At 34.5% G+C, this 20,889-nt stretch overlaps 2 protein-coding genes across 2 annotated transcripts in view; one reads left to right on the top strand and one right to left on the bottom strand.

Moving 5' to 3' along the window:
- The window catches only part of LOC105196320 (tektin-3), a 157,360-nt gene that overhangs the window by 43,600 nt on the left and 92,871 nt on the right, over positions 1-20,889 (top strand). The window lies entirely within an intron of this gene.
- LOC105196326 (GTP-binding protein Di-Ras2) overlaps positions 1-20,889 on the bottom strand; it is a 72,606-nt gene that overhangs the window by 37,900 nt on the left and 13,817 nt on the right. The window contains exon 2 of the mRNA XM_026132755.2: positions 11,681-11,718. The gene's annotated coding sequence lies outside the window, so the exon portion shown is untranslated. The remainder of the gene's footprint in view (positions 1-11,680; positions 11,719-20,889) is intronic.

The following is a 20,889-nucleotide window of genomic DNA, read 5'->3' as shown; positions in this document are numbered from 1 at the left end:
TCCCATATTGTGTTATAGAACGAACGCGGTGACTGATGGTGCGACGTGGAATGCGTGCGCGTTCCACGTGGAAGCGCGTCAATCTCTTGCGGCACGCTGTAACACGACGAATTCGTCCGAAAACACGGAGTGAGTGAAAAAAATCGCCACCTTTCACCCTCCCCCTCTTCCCCGTGTATCTTTCGTTCGACGGTAATGCGAGAAAACGCTGATAAAGAACCAATATTGATCGCGGGACGCGCCGTTATGTTCGAGGGTTACCACATCGGCTATATTAATCCCGTCATCTCCGCTAATGATTTATCCGAAACGCGGGACAGCGAATGATCGACGAGCGTCACGAGCGTGAGACGTTTCCGTTTAAAACTATCGGTGACAGCTGCGCGATAAGAAATAATCTTGCAGCACTTTAAAATCATGCTTTTTCCAGCGGGATTCGATAATGCGAGGGCTTTAATAACGAGCGATCTCTCGCGTATTCGTTATTGAAAGGAAAAAAAGATACACTTATCGAAGGTAGAAATTATATAACTCAATATCCGGAGCTGGCGTTATTTATTACATTCCGTCCTTTAAGTGTGACCTTTGACTGTTACGTTAGCCGGGAAACAATTTTATATAGAATTATAAATAATTATTTATAAAACATTTATACACATTTTATATATAATTATATATAAAAAAATGTTTTCCCTGAATTTCTGTTTCTCGAATGGCTTTTTACGCACGATTCAATTGTGAATTACAAATCAACCGGAATGCGCAAAATATCAAAACATTTGCCCTTCACTCGAGAGAATGGACGAGCGAATAACAACTAGATATGAATGCTGGTTTATTCTCGGATTCATCTTATCACGCTTGATTATTACGCAACAATCAACGTATTGTGTTATATTCGTTGAACTCTCCGCTTTGTTAATCGAATAAATTCAGCTGCAGTAACGAGCGCGCGCGGCGAAATCTCTGAAGGGAACAAGCGCACCTGTAGCGATGCTTTAATGGACCGTATCATACCAATCTCATAACTTCATGCATATTTATTGCGTATATCGTCAAGTATACTCGACGTTAATGGCGTATCAGAATCAATAAAGATAATTAATGAAGATACATAGGTGCGTCGATAGTGAAGAAAAGGATAGCCGTTCTTTGCGTATCTTGCTTTCGAAAACGCTCTCGAAAATATGTGTTAATATTTGTGAATCAACCTGACAATACTTTGCGATTGCATTCCGATTCGGAAACGCCATAATCGGAGCAATTTTCGCGTTTTCCTGGATACATCTGATTGACGACGCTCGCGCGCGCTCGTTTGGGTACGGACTGACTGACTGACTAACTGACGCGATGCAATTCCCGGTGCAATTTCGTTTTCTCCTTTGTCTAATACGCCGCGTATACACACGCTTTGTCGCGTCGCTAAGGTAACCTGGATCAAGCGAGATTACACTATCGCCCCGCTCGCAGCACGCCTGGAACACGCCGCGCCGCTTCGGCTTTTCGTCACGTGCGCGTACAGAAGCCTCGATAGTCGTCGCCAGCAGCGAATGCTGTTAAATGCTGGAGAATAACGGAGCGATAAAGAGCGATAGAGAGAGAGAGAGAGAGAGAGAAAGAGAAAAGTCATATGCACACGCGAAATGTGCACGAGTGTCTTTTACATTTTCATAGATGAACTTGGCGTTCTGTCTCTCTCTCTCTCTCTCTCTCTCTCCCTCTCTCTCTCTTTTTCTGATGATTTTCTCGTTTCCTTTCGCTTCTTCGATGCTGCAACGGAAATTACGGCTGGTACCAAGTACCCGCGGACGCGCGTGCACAGCCATTGTTACGAAACCATTACCTTTTTTTTTCTCACCGCTTTTTTTGAGCTTGCATCAGCTGCGGGTTCACTGATGCGTGATTCACGTCAAGTTAGAAGAATATGTTGGTTAAAGGAAATCTGCTTGCCGGCGAGTTTCCGCCAAGAAAAATGTTCAAAGTGCGTGACATTTGGAGAATTAAAGCATAAAATCAAAGTGTCGAATTCCAAGTGTAAAATATGTGACTATAATTTTTGTAACTAAAGATACGAGATAACTAGTGAAATTCATTTTGAAAAGTCAGCTTTCTACGTAAACACTGCAATTCTCCGTAAATTTCTGTATCGTTATTACGTGTCGGAGATATTTACTGACTTTCGCGCGGCATTCAACACAAAATACGCGAGATTCAACGGCTTACTCTAAACGTCCCTCTCTCGTCTCGTTAGCCGCGAGCGTGATGGTTAGCAGATTGACGCGCTAAATGAGATCACCATCCGCTGTACCCCTTGCTCGTCACGCAAAAGACAGATCCGCTTTAAGAAGAAAGGGAGGCTCGATTCTCTCCCTTTTCCGCTTACCTTGCCTGCTCCTGAAAACGCGCAATTCCGTTGCCGGTGGATACGTTGTGAGTTTATTACGTTTCACGAATCTCTTCACGAGAGAGACAAAGGTTCGAAGGTGCCTATCTCGAGTTTCTTACCGTGTTAATCTGGGAGCTACGCGTTATACGTAATATTACACCGGGCGAGATTGAGGCTGTTCGAGGGATCGTTACAGTTTACAAGATTCTTTCCCGGTGATGTTACAATAGCGTGAAAATGGCGCGGTTACTGCGGTCTAACAATTTTTTTCAACGGTAAAACAACTAGCGAATTTGATCCATTAAATGAAAATAATTGTAAATGTTCGAGAATGATTGATTGCATTTAAGAATTGTACATGATTAAAACGCATTAAATGCAACTCGATTGCTTGTAGCAATCGTTTATTAGCTGATTTAATTGAACTTATACACAATTTTTAACAAATGTTCCATTAAACGTTTTAATTAAAACGCTTGTTTTAATTTAAGAATTTATTTCTGAATTAGATTTCTAATTTTTCTTCTAAAACATATATTTACGGTCTTTGTAAAAAGTTAATGCATTTAGAATCATGTTTGGAAGTAATTTTATTAAGCCGATAGAGAATGTTACTTCTATCACAATATTTTTAAGATACATTGACTAATACACATCGGACAAACTAAAAATCCGACGGTAAAAATATATCTGATTTTTTTTTTCTTTGTTTCATTTTCCTGAGGCTTTTTTAGACGAGCTCGCTTTGTCACATTGTCTCGTATCTCTCGCAGGTTTTCTCCTTACAGTTTATGCTTCGTTTATATCTGCCCATCTATATTTCGTTTATGCTAAGCACTTAAGCTAACAAACGAGGGTTCTTAATCAATTTTCAACGGTATTTTTACGAGCATATATTATATCATGATAGAATCGAAACGCTCTAAGTATAAAATACAAGCTATCTCGTGTTAATATCATCGATTTTTTAATTTTAATAATAGGCTTTTATATTTAGCTTTTTTTCTTCCTCCCTTTTTCTTTTTTCTTTCTCTCTCGTGATCCATTTATCTATTTATCTTTTAACTGAAACGTCAGGAAACCATTAATTTTCGAGTCTTTCATTGACCAACTGATAGTAAATGAATGGCTCCACAAATGAGTGAGTAAGTGAGTGAGTGAGTGAGTGAGTGAGTGAGTGAGTGAGTGAGAGAGAGAGAGAGAGAGAGAGAGAAACTATTCTATTGGAGAACAGTTAAGTAACAAAATCTTATCATTCATTTAAAGTCAAATGCACTTCTTCTTATAGAGTTTTAGTTCAAGTTTTATATACCAATATCTTTGATATTAAATATTACGAAGTTGCTTTTTTCAGACATTGGAGTTAAAGTAAAATTTATATTTATCGAAAAATTTATCATATAATACTGCTCATCTGTTCTTTCATGAATGCTCATGCATTCATTTGTTCTTTTTATCTTGTTGTTTTTTATATGAATTAGTCTCAATCAGTGTCTTCTGTATATAAAAATTTATACTACTCTTTTAACTTTTCACAATGTTATTAATTAGTAATTACCTAATTATTTTTGTAATTATTAAATTTTTTAAATATTTTAGTGATAAGAGTAACTCCGCTCATTATAATCGAACAATATAAATGATAGCAAGTCCACAAAAATGAATAAATAAATCACACGAATCACCTACTTGAACTTTTCACATTAAATTACTATACTGTTACATATCATTGAGCAAATTCTTCTTTTATTTACTGTGAAAAATTCACGACACTTTATACAAAAAAGTTGATTAAATTATTACTTTTCCATTATTTGTGCGTTTTAATAATTAGTAAAGTAAAAATAAAATTTCATCATGTAGCGCTTTATTTTCTTAACAGAAATACAAATTATTCGAATGGAGTCGCGGATGGGGTCTTTCAAATTATGTGCACATCATTATTTCTCATTACGCCGTCTTTCGTAATTAATTACAAGTACAATTGCAGTTACGTTTATAATTTAGACATAATTAAGTGTGTATGTAGGTTTCTAAACGCACTCAAATGAAATTAAACGTTACCTTAGGCGATGCTAACTAATCCAACCGAAGTATCATATGTGCCATAATAGATATTAACATAAAATGAATAAAGCTAGAACACATGGAATATTCGACATGTATTTAGTTTAGAGAGCAATTTAAATATTTCGTTATACCGTCTGGTATAATATTGGCATTACTGTGTATACCAAAACGCTCTGTGTTATCGATATGTAACGCAAAATTGACGTTCATTTTTTTTTCATTGATTCGTTGTGTACTATCACGCTCGAGCAGTGAAATCACAGCGTTAAAATCGTTTCGCGTGTCGTAACATTATCATCATTCGATATACGATTATTCCCTAATTAATAATTAGTAATTACTGTATCGTGCAATTAATTAATTTTTACGATTTATAAGTGTATCGAAATAACAAGTAATATTGAAATATTCCCTGTGTTTTATTTGACTTAAAAATCGAAGCGATAACGAATGGGCATTATTATCGTTATTAAATTACTATTTCATTATCTTTGTGTAATACATCGATCGTTTTTCGACAGTAATTATTGATTCGTAAAATGTGTTTCGTGAAATTGCATGGTTAACATCGGAAATGTCGTGAATAATTAATTTAACATGTAAATACGTGTTTGATCGATATGTAAGTAAATCTTCTTCTTTAAACAATTATGTGTAATTTATACAAATGAGACATTTAATGTACGATAATAACTCATTCATCGGAAATAATTTGAAACACGAGGCATGGAATATTTTCGCGAAATTATATTATGAAATATTAAATATTTCAGACCGGCAATGAGAGAGATTAATACGCGTGTGAGTGTTGTACTAAATTTCCTTTTCGCGAATGTTGCCTTGTGCGATTTCAATAGAAGATCTAAGAGGAGAGGAGACGGCTTAACACACATTGAGCAATGACGAAACAGAGCTGCTGCGTCGTATTAGTGAATATTAAATTATCTTTTAATTTAATCTAAGGTAATGGATTTGTGAGTATCTCATAGATCCATTGCTTTGAAATGAATGGGCTGGGAGATTAATGTAAATGATTAACTTTGGAATATATGTAACAATACGTCGACTCGTTTTGCATGAAAGAATGCACAAATACAAAACTCGTAGAATTAAAACTTTTGGTTACGATGCAGTCTACCAGTTTAATTTCATTTACAGTGAAAAGAATATTTGATTACTTTTTTTTTTATTATTATAGGTACATCGCAAGAGAAGAAATAAAAGAAAGCTAAGTCATACTAACAATAAGCCAAACTGTTTTTCGAAATTATAAATATCAAAATAGATTGATAAAATAATTAACTTATGCCGTTAATATTTATAATTATGCTATGTTAATTTAATGCTTTAAATGCATTCTTTTATAATGCATTTAACCATATTTATTAATTTTATCATTCAATTTATATCATTGATTTTCTACTTCACTTAGTTATTAAAATACGTTGTTAAACAAGTCATAAGTTAAATGACAGAGATGGTAATAGACAAATTTTCATTAAGCAGTAAGCATCATAAAGAAACTCAGATATTGCGAACGTTGTAGTGCAACATTCATTCAATACGTAAACACGGAGTAATAATCAAGAACTCTATTAAACGTAATGCGCAAAATTAAATAGTAATATCCAATATTGGTAATATCTTTAGTATTCGCGCCTCAGTCGATCACATGTGAAAAATAAAATTGTGTAGATAATAGGATGATAATTCAATAGCTTAATGCGATATCATTACATACAACTGATTAATAATAAATAATAAATATATTTATGTGCAATTGTTTTCGTACATTTTCAACGAAATGTGGAAATATTAATATCAAATGAATAAATATATCTCTGAAATGCTGATGAAACATAGATAATTGCGAACTCGGGGATTCTTATTGACTCTTATTGATTTTTCGCTTGTTGGAATTGGTTAGAATATTACACCTCCTTTTATTATCACGAATTTTAACTTTGATGACACTTAATCAATTTAATTTCAATTTGACTTCCATTGCTTCTTATATATTTTATTAATTGCCGCCCGTGTTAATTATTTAATTAGTAGTTAAACAAAATTACTTTTTTTTAAGTGTAATGTATGTTTCGAAAACTCTCTATCCAAGTAAAATATCTCAACTGGACTGCAATTGTTGTATTTCATATGAAGTTCAATAATCATTCGAGATCTTGAGCTAAAATTAATTTTGAGAAAAACGTTATTTAAAAAAAATTATTATCCACTATATAATAAGGATTAGAGTTATTTATTGGTCGAAATTTAAATTATTTACATTAGTATTTTCGAAATTTGTTATTTTCGCTAAACTTGAGTCTCTTTCATGACTTTAATTTCATTGAGCGCATTTATAGAATGCAATTGGTATTCTGAAAGGCTTGTAGGATTACCTACTTCCCAATTTCTTGTGATCATTGAAGAGATAGCCGATTCTACGTCACAATGCTTACGAAATCATGACTCGTCTCTCGGTTTTATTACGTTCTTGAAATATATTTGACTTAATCTTGAAAGTCAAGAGGCAACTCCTAGGGCGGCAGCGCGAGAATTCTTAGCACGAAATTGCGCACCCACGGGGTGGCGCAGATTTGCTACGAGCAGTTACAAGCTTATTTGCGAGTTCAACCGAGGCCTAACGCTCTCTAACACGTGATGGTGAATCTTGCCTCCGAGGTAGCCCTCCAGCGCCGATTCAAAGATACGGACGTAGCGAAACCGGGTCAGGGGGTCCTCGACGCGATCTCCCCGCAATTCTTCCTTTTGATGCATGACGATGAAAATTCGGTGTTCGGACGGCCGATTTCGCAGGTCGACCTTTTCAAAGCTTTAATCGAGAGAGTGAATTTGCGCCTCACACGGTTGAAAAACGTCAAGGATGAACTTCAAAATAGAAACTTTAGAAGCATCTTTCGAGCGATATTGATTGGGAGATAAAAAAGTGACTCGATATATCACGTGTAAAAGAAGTCAAATGTTTTTCTAATATAAATTAAAGTAAAACACTAAAACAATAATTATTAATTATTGCTGTAATTAATTTACTTAGGTATGACATTAATTTGAATTGATGTAATCTTTATTTACCCATTACGGATCCATTTGAATAATTGAGTAATGCGTAATCCGATAATCAATACGCGTATATAACGGTAGGTGAAAATTCAGATTTTCGTCTATCTTACATTTTTTTTATTAGCGGTCAAGCGCTAATATATTTCGCTATGCTCGCCTCTCGGGAAAGTTTAGCAGCTGGTCGGTACTTGAGTCCTTGAAAAAGAGTGTTAGGCAAAGCTCTCTGGTAAAGGGTCGAGTGGATCTCGATCATGCTTGAAGACTTCTTAAACGCTCGATAACTATTTTTCGCGTGGTCGGACGATTGTTAGAAGCACGCTCGAGACGTATTTTCTGTAGAAATGCAATTCACAGAGTTGAACGTTCAGCTATTTTACAGTTCTCGACTCTAATTGAACATGAGTAAAAAAAAAAAAACGAGGAAATATAAAAAAGAGAAAGGCATAGAGGGAAATGAAATTGGAAGGAAATGTAAAGAAAAAATTTAAAAAATTAATGAGCTGACGAGTCCCTGCTGCTCTCGTAGAGTTACGCAATCACGATACTGCATGGTGTAAGCGACAGCGGAAATGTACGGTGATATTTTATTTACGGGGAGCATATTTCTGTAGCTGAAAACACCGTGTTTAGAACACAGCACGGATGGAATAAACGCGACACGCGACGAGTGGTGTGTGCGCGAGATATAATAACAGTCCCTATAAAATATACCACGAAGTTGTCGTCGGCATATCCGTCGTCTATTCTGGTGCACGGCAGTTGGGATATCAGGCCGCTTTATCTCGTCGCGGACCGGGGAAGAAGAAACATGCGCGACAGTTGCCTTATTATTTATTACAACATAAAAGGTCGCATATACGTCGACAAGAGCGCGGTACATTTCACCTCGGATAGAAAATTTTATTTCCAGAAGAGTAAGAGAGAGAGAGAGAAAGAGTTCTCTTTGCGCGATAAGTTTCTCTGGAGAAAGCTTTTTCTCTTGTTTCAATCCGCGGCCTAGATTTTTATAGAGATTTGGATATTATCCATTAAATTTTTTGTTACCTTGTTTTTTTTATTCTTTTTTATATTATTTTTTTTTAGATATGTGATTCAATTTGTCCGTTGACCACATTGAAACGAAATATTGGAAATGTTTTCTATCGTCGATAATTTTTTTTTTTGGGGGGGGGGAGGGTCTTTATTCTTCTATTTAAAGTAAAATGAAGGCAATTTATGTATCTAATCTAGCAATATGTCTTTGCATTTGCCGACCTTGAAGCTGTAACGTAAGATTCCTTGTGAGGTTCAGTGGAAATATGATTATGTAAATTACATTGAATGAATGTAAAACTGGCATACGCGCATGAACGGTGAATCGTTTTTCGATCACCATTTACAAATAATCGGCACGGCAGCTCGCAGTTCGTCGCTTCTGGCACTTCAATTTGCTTCCACATACGACCAATCGTAAAAATTTTATTTTCACGATTCTCGTCGCTTTTCTCCAAATGTACGCTTGCCTCGATTAAAGCGAAATATTTGTTCATGCATCGACAAGGCTTGTATACGTTCGACTGTTTGAATGAAAGAACATTCTCATTTTTGAATTAGCTAAAGCAAACGAGTTGGCCAAATTTTAGGTAGAACTATAACAATCTAGTTCTAAAAAGAGCTGGCTATCGTTAAGCAATATTTTCAATCACAAATAAATGTCAATTTGTATTATTAAAAATTACTTTAATGATTTTACGAGCATGCATCAGTTGTAAAGACGATATTCGTTTATGAAATAGAATTTCTTCACAAGTTTCGTGAGCCAGGTTGTTTCACACCTGAGACAAAGTCAAAATAGGGTGAAACTAGTGCGTTCAAAGAGCATGAATGTTAGTCAAAGATCTTGCTCGAAATGCGAGGCGAGCGTTTCAGATGGATTCGCTTTCAACAAGTGGTTCGGGCCATTAGTCATAGCAACAACGCGAATATCGATGGCTCGCGTTCCACCGAGAAGACGACGCCTCGTTAAACCGAGTTATCGTAGTTGTTTCTCACGATCAAAGAAACAATTTGAAAGATATATTTCGATAGAGAAGGCTAAATATTTTAGTATGATGGATGTATGAAGGAAATTTTTCTATCTAATTCCGTTATCGGACATTTGTTTGCTTTATTTAATTGTATTTAATTTGCCAGCGTTATAAATATTAACCGCGTAAAATAATTCAGAAGTATTTCTACCTCGGTATTGAAACTTTTTAGTTTCTTTTCGGTGATTAAAGGAATATCCAATAAATCTCGGGCACATACAGTAATCTTGAAATATATTGCAGGATTCTTCTGAAAAATGCTGCACGTAATACTTCCGGTAGAAAGACGATTTCAGAAAAAAAGGAGAGAGAGAGAGCAATGCTAATACTTTTATATCGCCGATTATAAAACGACGGGAATAATCATGGTTACTGAAAACTATTTTATAACGGGAAAACGTCCCGTTAAGTCTAAAAATGCAGTCTTTGACGGAAGATATTGATCGACCGCACGTGCAACTCGTTCTCGGGTTTAATTATTTTCGCGCGCACGCGAGTCACACAACTTCCTGTTCGTTTACGGACGCCACGATGTCAATAGCGGGCGCCGTCAACCTTCGTGGTTGAAAGCCATTAATTTTAAAGCCACGTCGGAATGCTTATCGGACGAGCAAGCCGCCGTGGGAAGGAGAGTTTGAACAAGTATGAAACGCCGCGGACAGACCGGTAGCGGCATTCACATTTGCGATGTGAACGAACGGTTCGGTTTAGAAGCAGTTGCACAATCGTTGGAAAACGTAGTAGATTCCGTCAACAATGGACGCGGAGCTATGCTTCTCAATCTTTTCACGTCGTCTGGCTAACTGAAATTGTTATTGCCGAGATACGCTCACAGACCAAATAAAAAAATATTTTAGTACGAAATTCTTTCAAAAGTTTGTCGTTTATCACAATTGTCCTTTTTTTTCAAAAATAATAGTGGACAGGTTTTTAACACAGAAAGAAACAATTTGCAAATTTTGCTGAGATATAGATCTGAAAAAAAAATTACGTATGTTTAAGCTGATTACTGGAACGTCAAAACTTTTTGCAGCAATATTATCATAAGCTTGAGCGTTCGACATGATTGTATTGATGGTCCTACATAAAATTATTCTTATAAATTTCTGATTTACTATACAGTTAAACTTTTTAAATTATTACGATGAAATTGATTTTTTCGTGAACAAATAGGGCATGTTGACACAACTCGTTTGACGCGTTGAACATTACGGCCCTAATCTAAAATTAAAACTAAAAACTACGAAATGAAATACACTGAAACGACATCTATCCTGAATCAAGCCCGCACGAAATCAAGCCTGATGACAATGACACACTCGCTATTTCAATTTTCTAAATTGAACTCTCGGAACGCCCTCGACAGCTCCCCTGCAAATCCTAATGTGCATATCTTATGCGCATCAGTTACGATCTGTCGCATCTCGGGTCGTGATCAACGATGCTTGATCGTCACGAGCATGCGGAGCATGTAGAATTTTTCCAATCCAATCGAAATCAAGAAATTCGCGCGCGAATCAACCGATGCCAATTTCGTTGCACGTAGGCGTGTACACTAGGGATTTAATCTCGAAGATACTGCTTTGTGTTCCAGATATGTAAAAATATATCGAATGAGAAAACGATTGCAAAAGCGATCAACAAGTTTGATTATTCAGTTGCACAGAGATAATAACATAATTGTCGTTGCGAATGAATATTCCATAAAGGACAAACGCGAATAAAATGTTTTGACAGCTGTGTAAAAAAAGACCAAATACGTAGCTAGGAATAAGACAAATTGCAAATAATATAAAACGTTTTTTTTACAAATTGAAAAATGTGAATCTTAAAAAGAATTAATTGCAACTTTGCTGACTCTTAAAGTGCTGATTCTTATTAGTTCTTGAGTTATTAATTCATGCGAACTCTAAATAAATAGTAATTTATCTGTCTACATCAGCAGTTGTATGTTAAACGCGATTCTCAAATTCGAATTTTCTCGATAAAATTTAATTAATGAAAATGGATTTATAAATATTGACTCAGTAATTTTAAAGTTTGAACATTTCATTTTCTTAGATGTCTTGAAACTTACCTTCAAATGCAGAATATTCCGCGTGCAGAAAACTGAATCTGTAAGTAAAAAAAAAAAAATAAATTATTAGAAATATTAGTTATTAAAACTGATATATATAATTTAATCTATATATTATATGAATTATATCTATTCGCGAACGTTCATAAAATATTTTTTTTTTATTTAGCTTAAAACTCATCATGCCGAAACATAGTAGAAAAGTCTTATTGCATTTACTTTACAAAATTTGTTCAAACGTATAAAGTTTTATCATTTTACGAGTATTCGTGAAGCATTTGTAATTTAGGAAACAAATAAAGAGACAAATCAACATTTTGTCAACTATGTAATATTTTATTCGCTGACCGTGCAGATCATAAAAGAAAGGCGGTCACTGAAGCTAAGAAATAAAGAAAGATGTTGTATGAGTCCGGATTACACAGTAGGATTATGTCTCGCAATGGGTTGTGTTTGTCAGGCCGGACCGGTCGTAAAAATGTCGGAAAGAAGCGGCGCTCTTCCAACTCCTCGAAGGGCTCGCAAAGCCGTGGATCACGCACAAGTGGAGAGAAAAACCGTTACGTGATTTGCTGGTAAAACAATGTTCTGCTTTATATCCCCGTGAACGGACAGGGGCGATCGCGTAGGTTGATTTTCGTGAGTGGATTCTTCGAGAACATCTCTGACAAACCGACCGTGAAACGTCGCTTCTTCAGACGAATTGCACGGGGACAGGTTGAACGCGCTGTCGTTGTCAGGTACGATATCATAAAACGAATTTTTCCTATGGGAGCTTATACCCTGCCGTAGAAACCTTTTCATTTTTATATCTAGAAATTTGTTATTTTTTATTGGTCTCTTTACAGGATAGATTTTTTTTCGTGCAGATGCTTCATGAATTGCTCTTTATTAATTTGAAAAAGATTTTTTTTTAACGAATATTTGATTGGATATTATTTTCACAATTTTCTAATATGAGATATTTAATACCTTGGTAATAAAACGTTACAAAATAAAATTTTAATTAATCATTTAAATAGAATTTATTTTACGTTAATCTCAATTAAGTCTATCGGTTTGTGAAAATTTATTCTCAAAAAAGCCCCCATTTTATTAGCGATTTATAACGCTCTCATAATTCTACGTTTTATTATGTTTTTTAAATTTATTTTTTTTTAATTTTATTTTATTGTCCATTATCTTTTTTAATATGTCCTATGCAAAAATCCTATATAAAAATTATTTCATGAAGCAAAATGAAAGATTTTTCTTTTACGAAAGACTTAATATTTTCATGCACAGTTTATAAACGTTTGGTCAGAAGTCTGTGTAGAAGATTTGGTAAATCAATAACTTATATAAGAAAAACTTGTCAAGTATATGACGTAAACTGTAATTATGAGCAATCATAGCAGCGTTAATGAAAATGTCTTGTACGAGAGTAATCTGAAATTTCACGACAGTTTTACACGAAGAGAGAAACTCATTTTGAATCGCTCGCCAGGCGAGATCTTATAATTGCGTCTCGACAATTCAATCTAAATTAGTAGACGTCATAAACATTCTGGGAATCGTTACTGGCAGCTTTGCGTTTGCCGCGAAAATGGGATAAAAACTTTTTCATCGATAAAAGAAACAGTTTACAATCTGATAATAATGTGAGTGCCATGATATTCGATCGAATAAATTCTGCAAAATATTATTATTCTACATTGGAATCGGATACGATACTTCTCTTCATAAATTGCGTAAATATTTTTCGAGAGGATAAGCATGTACTTTTGGTCGAAAGACTTTGCATGCAAAAGCGCTTTCTTGGCAGATAAACTCGCAGACTTGGATGCATCAGTACACGATTATTAAACCTGTACTACTTATTTCCGCGATAGTAGTACAGAAATACATATTTTTTATGCAAAAATTAATTTAAAAAGAAACAACGTATTTATATAATGACATTTTCTAAATAAAATATTATATTAAATATTTTTTTTTTTCATGTATACAGTTTACAATTATATTTTTAACGCTAATGGAAATAACTATATGCGTAACTCCTGCTCCCTGCTGTACGCGTATCGTCAATCTATCGTGCATGCTCCTGAATGTCATCGATTAATCAGCGATAACGTTCAATTAACGCCACACCCTCGTTTCCTCGCCACGGTTTTCTCACATCGATTAGTACAGCGGCCCTGCCTATCAAGTTAGCAGAGCGTTAACCTTGCATCTCGCTTAAATTACGCTTTTATTGACACTTTCTCGCTGTTAACGCGGAAAACATGTGACACGCTTGATCGCTATTACCAACGAGCGGAGAATGGGCGCTTCTCTGAGTATGCGCGTGTATAAATGTAAACTCTGGTATTTAATGGTAGTTAAATACGGCGTGCAGAGTTGATCTTATCTTAAATTATTACGTGCTCATCGCGCTCTTAATCCGTCTCAGACAACACTGTTGGATAATTCCGCGTTTATAATTAAACAATTATAATATAAGATTTGAATATCTCTTTCTCTCAAACTCTATCGTCGTACTTAATTAGGCAAATAAGAATTAGCAAAGTTGCAATATAATTCCCGCTCGTCTTTCCGAAGGCAGCTACACGGAAATATGAATCTCGCATTTTCGAAAGTATCATTTCAATTAACCAATAGTGAAAACTTCATTATATCGTTTATTATAAACGGATTCTATTATGCTTTCACGCCTGACACGTATATTGAAACGGTGGACGTAAATCAATAAGCTTCGTTTATATACGCGATTACTAGCGCTATTCTCTTTCACACGCGGGCGTAGCGCGTCCCTTTGATTAAAAAAAGAATCCTAACAATTAACCGATAAACAATAAACGACGAAACTCGATTCGGGCACTCGTAGGCGGCGTTTTTTTCATCTGACAGAGGAGAGGGTTAAAAGGCTCTATTGATTTTCTCTCGTGGTCGCTGTTGCCAAGTTCGTACTATAAGTTCACATCGCACCGCGCGCGAGTTTTCCGTCATTGTGTATTGCACGGTTGACCGACATGTATCAAGTGGAGGCGAGGTAGAGAGAGAGAGAGAGAGAGAGAGAAAGAGGGTCGGAAAAAGGAGAGAAAGAGGTACCAGGGGCTTTTCGCGATGATCGTCGAAGGAGGGACGGAATCGCGCCACATGATAAAGAGACGCTTAACGGGCGTAGGTGCGGCATGCGACGTATTTCTCGGCTTCTGTGGCCGTGTAATTATGCCCTCGATGACGCGAAGCACGCGCGTCCTGTATAGCACGAACTGGTAATACGAAAATTTAATGGACCAGAGATTGCACCCCGATGCGTCGTTGGGCTTATCCGTGGTTTCGCGGCGTGCGTGCTTTCGGTCAATTCCCAGGATCTCTCTCGGCATCTTATGCGCTTCGATCGAAATCCAACTTGATCACCGAGGTTGTGTCAGCTTGCTTACACTGTCCGTTTGCTTAATGTGTAATTCGAGGCGCCGACCAATCCCGCTGATTACGCTGATGAACGAACATTCGAACTGACGACCGATTGATTCAATTCCACGGTTCCTCGACTTCAAAATGAATTGCAAAATTTTGATTTATCAAATAATTACACAAATATTTTAATAAAAAAATAGAATGTGTGCAAGGGTACGATATTCAAATTTTTATTTTAAAAATATTTATTCTTAATTAATCGAAGAATTTATACATTTGACAAAGGATAAAGATAATTTAAGGTTCACGACCAAATCAGCAAAGTTAACAAAAACATAATTGAAAATAAAACCAGATGAAAAAATATTTTTGACGTAAAAAGTTTATTAGAAAAATTAATTTTGCAATTAATTGTGATGAACAAATTTTTTATTGTTGCCTGTAGAAGCAAACTGGATTACGCTAATCGATTGTATGATTTGTTTCACTTTTAATAATTTATGACTAAAAAAATATGTACAAATTTTACTTAAGTCGTTTTCCATTTATGCAAAAAAAATAGTTTATAACAATTTTTTGCAAAATTGATTTTTATGCAGTGTGCTTTTTGTATCAAAATTTTTGTTTATCCTTCGTTATTTTTTTGGTTAATTTTGGTGACCTGTGGACTTTAATGTGTTAAGGCTTTTTGTACATAATTTAATCGTTTGTTTCTATAAATGAAAAATCAAAGGCCAATAAAATAACTAACAAATTTTTTATTTCAACAGCAATTTCTGAATGAACATTTAACATAGACTCTGAATTAGTGATATAGTCTCTAAAAACTTTAGCGGAGAGGAAAACGTAAGCACAAAGTCATGTCAAGTTTTTTTTCTCGCGAAGAAGGGAGTACCTAAGGATCGATACATCAATCTCACCTCACAACGTTTTTTTTTCTCTATGAAAAAAAAAACTTTTTTCACGTACGCTAAGAATGTTTTACGCCACGCAAGGTTATCGATACAGCCTTTTCGGAAAAAGCGCAATGTCAATCTATTGAAATTTCAATATTCGTTCATTCAACTTGAGTATAGAAACTTCGTAATTACAAGTCGGTTGCAAGTTTCTGTATAAGAGTAGATTGAAAAGATTTCCAGGTATTGAGAAAGTATAGCAGTGCTCTGATAACCGCCTATACAAAAATCTTTAATTTAATTTCGATAACATATTGATAACATGTTCAGTGACCCTTTATATCTTGATATTTCAAGAGAATTATTTAAAAAATTAAAATTCATTTTTTAGCATGTAATAATATTATAGATATTAATAACATTTACATATAAATTACTTAAAATTATCCATAATTATTTTTATAATTGTCAAAGGTATTTTAATAGAAAATTAAATCCGTTGTTTTTGTATACAATCGAATAATGTACATAAATAGTAATTAATGAATAATTTGTTATATGGTACTTAAACTTTAACTAATTTCACATCAAATGTCTGTTAAATGTCAATAAGCATTCAGCAATACTTTTAGATGTGTCTACCGTTGAAAATTCCACGAATCTTCAAAAAGTACAAATGTAAAATACAAAAGAATTTATTAGATTAGTTGCAAATCGTGTGTTACCGTGTTTTTGCAATCGTGCAAATTTTGCATGTCACTTCTTTTAATTATATATTATATATTCACGAGACAATGTATACGTTTGATCGTACGATATCGTAGAATATTTATATCATGTTTTCTTCATTTTTCTCGAGAGATAAGAGAGTGTAATGAAACATTCAGGGTATCCCATTTCAATTATTCATCTTAAATATCTTGTGAATGACGCGTTACCCTGGAAAATGTTTCAGACAAAAATTGTATGGCTTGAAGAGGAAATCTTCATAGTTTTTTATTCAATTCGTAAAGTTTTCCTTTTTTTTTTATTAACCATGTATAGTTACATAGAACAGATACATAATTTTTCCATACGTTTTAGTTTACGTGGCAAATTATTAATGTTAGAGTGAAGATTGATTAGAAAGTGATAATTCATAACATACAATAAATATCGATACGCCAATAATTCTACGACTATGCACTTTAATAAAAATAATATGATTAGTTATTTCTATACAGCATATATAATGTGTTTTTTAAGAACTTTATTTTTTCCATGTAAGCATGCATGATATAACAAATAGTGAAAATGTAATCTCGTCACATTTCAATGTAAAATTCGTTAATCGTTCGTACGTGCTCTTGCACAATAATATTATTATTCGCACACATAGTGCTTTGTTATTCGCTTATACATTTGCATCGTAACTGAAACATTTATATTACCATTAAAAGATCAATTTGTTATTTAGGTTGCATATTGCGTTCCATTATAAATTATCTTTCATTGCTATCATGATAGCAATTGCTTAAGGCCAAAAATGATACAGGAAGATTAAATTTGTATCAATTATGAATTATTTATGAAACTTATTTTACTCTCATCTCGCAGAGGAGGATCTTTTAATCGATCGGCAAACAGTGGTTGTCGGTTCTGCGAGAAAATTGAATTCAATTATCAGGTCGTGTTAGATTAAAAAAGAGAAAGAGATATAGACGGCAAATTAATCTTACTTCTTCGTGTCTACGTGCGCTCCGTAGTAAACACAGTCATTCTCTTTACGGCAATTGTAATTTGAACATTAGGCAATCCATGCATTCGGTGGCTAAATGCTTCGTTTCGTTCCTCACGGCATCGGCATACCACGTCGCCGCTTTAATGTGGTTGCACACTGGTGCAGAAGAATGCATGTGGAGTCGCGTGATAAGCATTAGCAGCACGTCCCACTTTACATTCTATAGTCCATATTCGCGTACATGTGCACTAAATATAACCGTGTGAATTTCGATCCGACGCAACATTGTACTCGTACAATCATCTTTTAATTACACATGCACACAAAAATCTAGGCACTATTAGAATTAAAACACTTTACAAATGGTCGTATCTAGTGGTGCGTATAACGTAGTGTGGCATGTACAGTAATGTACACGTTATGTGTAGCGTACATGTACGTGCTATGCAACATGTGCATTCAGCACAGAGTGAGAGAAACGTTAAAGAACGTATTAAAAATTGTAATTAGAATTTCAATATATAACAAATTAAATCGTTGGTGCTGCAGAGCAAGAGAGGCAAACCAAAAAACAAATGTACACAGCGATGTACTACGAGTACTCATTTTACAGTTCGTTCAGCAATCGATTCAATGTTGAAAACCCGAGTGGATGTAATGAACAGAAAAACTTTCGTATCACTACAGTCATCCGTAACTGTGAGACGATATGTTGTGTTCGGTTGTATAAGGACGTGGAATATTAATGCAATCTTTCCCTCACGCTCTCGAGAGATAAAAGGCTAATCTGCAATGCGCTCTTCGCTTCTTTCTTGCTTCTTGCTTTTTGCCTCTTTGCGCAATATTTTGACAATCGTGTTTCTCGTCTCTTTCGGAGTACGTCAACTTTTATCTCATCCATTTCCGTAAAACGTTACGCAAAGAGGCATAAAGGCAGTAGGCAAGAAGCAAGAAACAAGAAGCAAAGAGCACGTTATTAGGTTAGTCTTAGATTAACCCTAAGGTAACGAACATACACATATATTTGAAAATGTGAGCGCATTGCCTGTGATTGTACAAGTAATTTCAACGCTCTGCATATACGTACGACCCAATTTTTAAATATTCGGAATGTAATTTACTTTCAAAGCTCTATTACGATGAAATGATATCTTTATTATGTTATGGAACGGTAATGGACGAAAATTTATACATGAAGAGAAAGTAAAAAAAAAAAGCGAAGGCGTATATGTATTTCCGAGTCGTTTCGTTCAAAATCCCAAGGTAGTCCGAGTCTTAATTCGAAAGTCAATCCCAAATGCCGCATTTCTCGATTAAGATAAGAACGCGAGTGCTTTAAAACAGCTTAATAATCTCAATTGCTCAAGGATTTCTAAATCTGAGATAGAAATACGAATGTCGCGAGATTTGAACTTCGTAAAGATAATTTATATGCTAATATTTGACCTACTAGTTGTACAATATATTAGATTGCGTTTAACGTTAATTCTCTTTTCTTGTTACTGCTTATTCGATCATTCTCGTATTTACAAGTCGTCAAACTTCTCTTTTCGCTAGCCATGTTACGAACGGAGAATTTACAGATGGATTTCCATGCGTTTTAATATTTGTATATTAGAAAGTTATTACCAGAATGTTATTGTGCAAAAACAGATAATATGATAAAAGACAATGGTGCACATTAATTACATCGGTACATCGACAACCGCTTATTTTAATGGTTTTATATACTTTGATAAAAGCAGCATTATTGGTTATTTTCATATAGATCTCCGATTCCGATATCCATTTGCAATGAATTTAATGTTTAATTATTATGTTTTATTTGTTTGTATGTACGTGACAATTTTTTTATTATCTATCGCACCAATTCTTTTTCTGGGCAGTGCGTTAAATTTATAGGAGATGAAAAGGGAAATAAAATTATTCCCATATTTTTATTCATTTTGGTTTACCTTTTATTTACTTGCAAAAAATACTACGTGATAAAAAGATTAATTACTTAGAAAAATTTCTAATAATAATGCGATTATATAACACGAAAATTTCGTACGAGTGCTAATAAACAGTTGTTGATTATTTCTCAATATTTGCCATTATATAGTATATTTTATAATGATTGTGTTTTATTTTGCAAAACTTACAATTTTTTTTTTCTACTTGTTTATCTCAATTCTTCATTTCGCCAAGTTTATAAAAAAAGGGAGAGAGAAATTTTTATATCATTATCTATTTTTATTAACAAAAAATATTACGTGATAGAAAAAGTAACAAAATTTTCCGATACATCATGCATTATTTCACAATTCTCATATACATGTTATTTTTCTGCGAATTCTTTAAAAACGTGACTTCCTGAAAATTTTATGTGCAGGTTATAATCGGATGAGGCGGTTTCCTACTTTCAACGATCGACTTCTTAATACGATCTATCATATTAACGCCTCGGGAACGTCTCATAAAAGTGCATCTCGCGTCGAACGTATCCCGTAAAACTCTAAGACTCACAATTACCTAATGCGTTTTCAGACTTTGCGAGAAGATTCCGGTCGCCGGAGATGCGAGAAAAACCGTTTATTACGGTTGCGAATTTAATTCTAATCAGTTACGGTTTGTTAGCAAAAATACGCTAAGAATAAGTTGGCAATATTGGTTGAAGTAATTCTATTTACGGCTACTTCGGGTTATGAGTGAACTCAATTGCGCTTGTGAAAAGTATTTATAAACACAAATGTGATAGAAAGAATAGACTTTTGCTTTCTCGCAACGACTTTTAAGAGCTTTACTTTTCACGAACAATTCTCATGTTAACGTAGAGATGTTTCAAACAGTACTAGACTGTACAGCCGGTTGTTTTATCGACAGAAATTTCTATATATAATATGTACCAATAGAATAAAAAAGCAAGCTGGACATGAAAAAAATTAATGGTCAATTAATTTCAAAGTGAAGTAAGAAAAAAATGTGAACATATTTGTTTAAAAGGAAAAAGATGTATTATGAAGTGATTGTCGCGATAATTTTATAAAAATACATTTTGAAGATAAAGTGAGAAAATAACTCGAGCAATAATTACAAGAACAATAAAAATACTTGGCGGAGAAGGTAAAGCAACAAATCGTCAAATCTCGTACGAATATGCGTCTGTCAAAGTGCGCTGAGAATGGAAATTTTTTTATATTCCATTGTTT

The sequence above is a fragment of the Solenopsis invicta genome, chromosome 4 (genome assembly GCF_016802725.1).
Source record: "Solenopsis invicta isolate M01_SB chromosome 4, UNIL_Sinv_3.0, whole genome shotgun sequence".
NCBI lineage: Eukaryota > Metazoa > Arthropoda > Insecta > Hymenoptera > Formicidae > Solenopsis > Solenopsis invicta.
The sequence above is the reverse complement of the archived record's forward strand: the minus strand, read 5'-3'. Positions and strand labels throughout refer to the sequence as shown.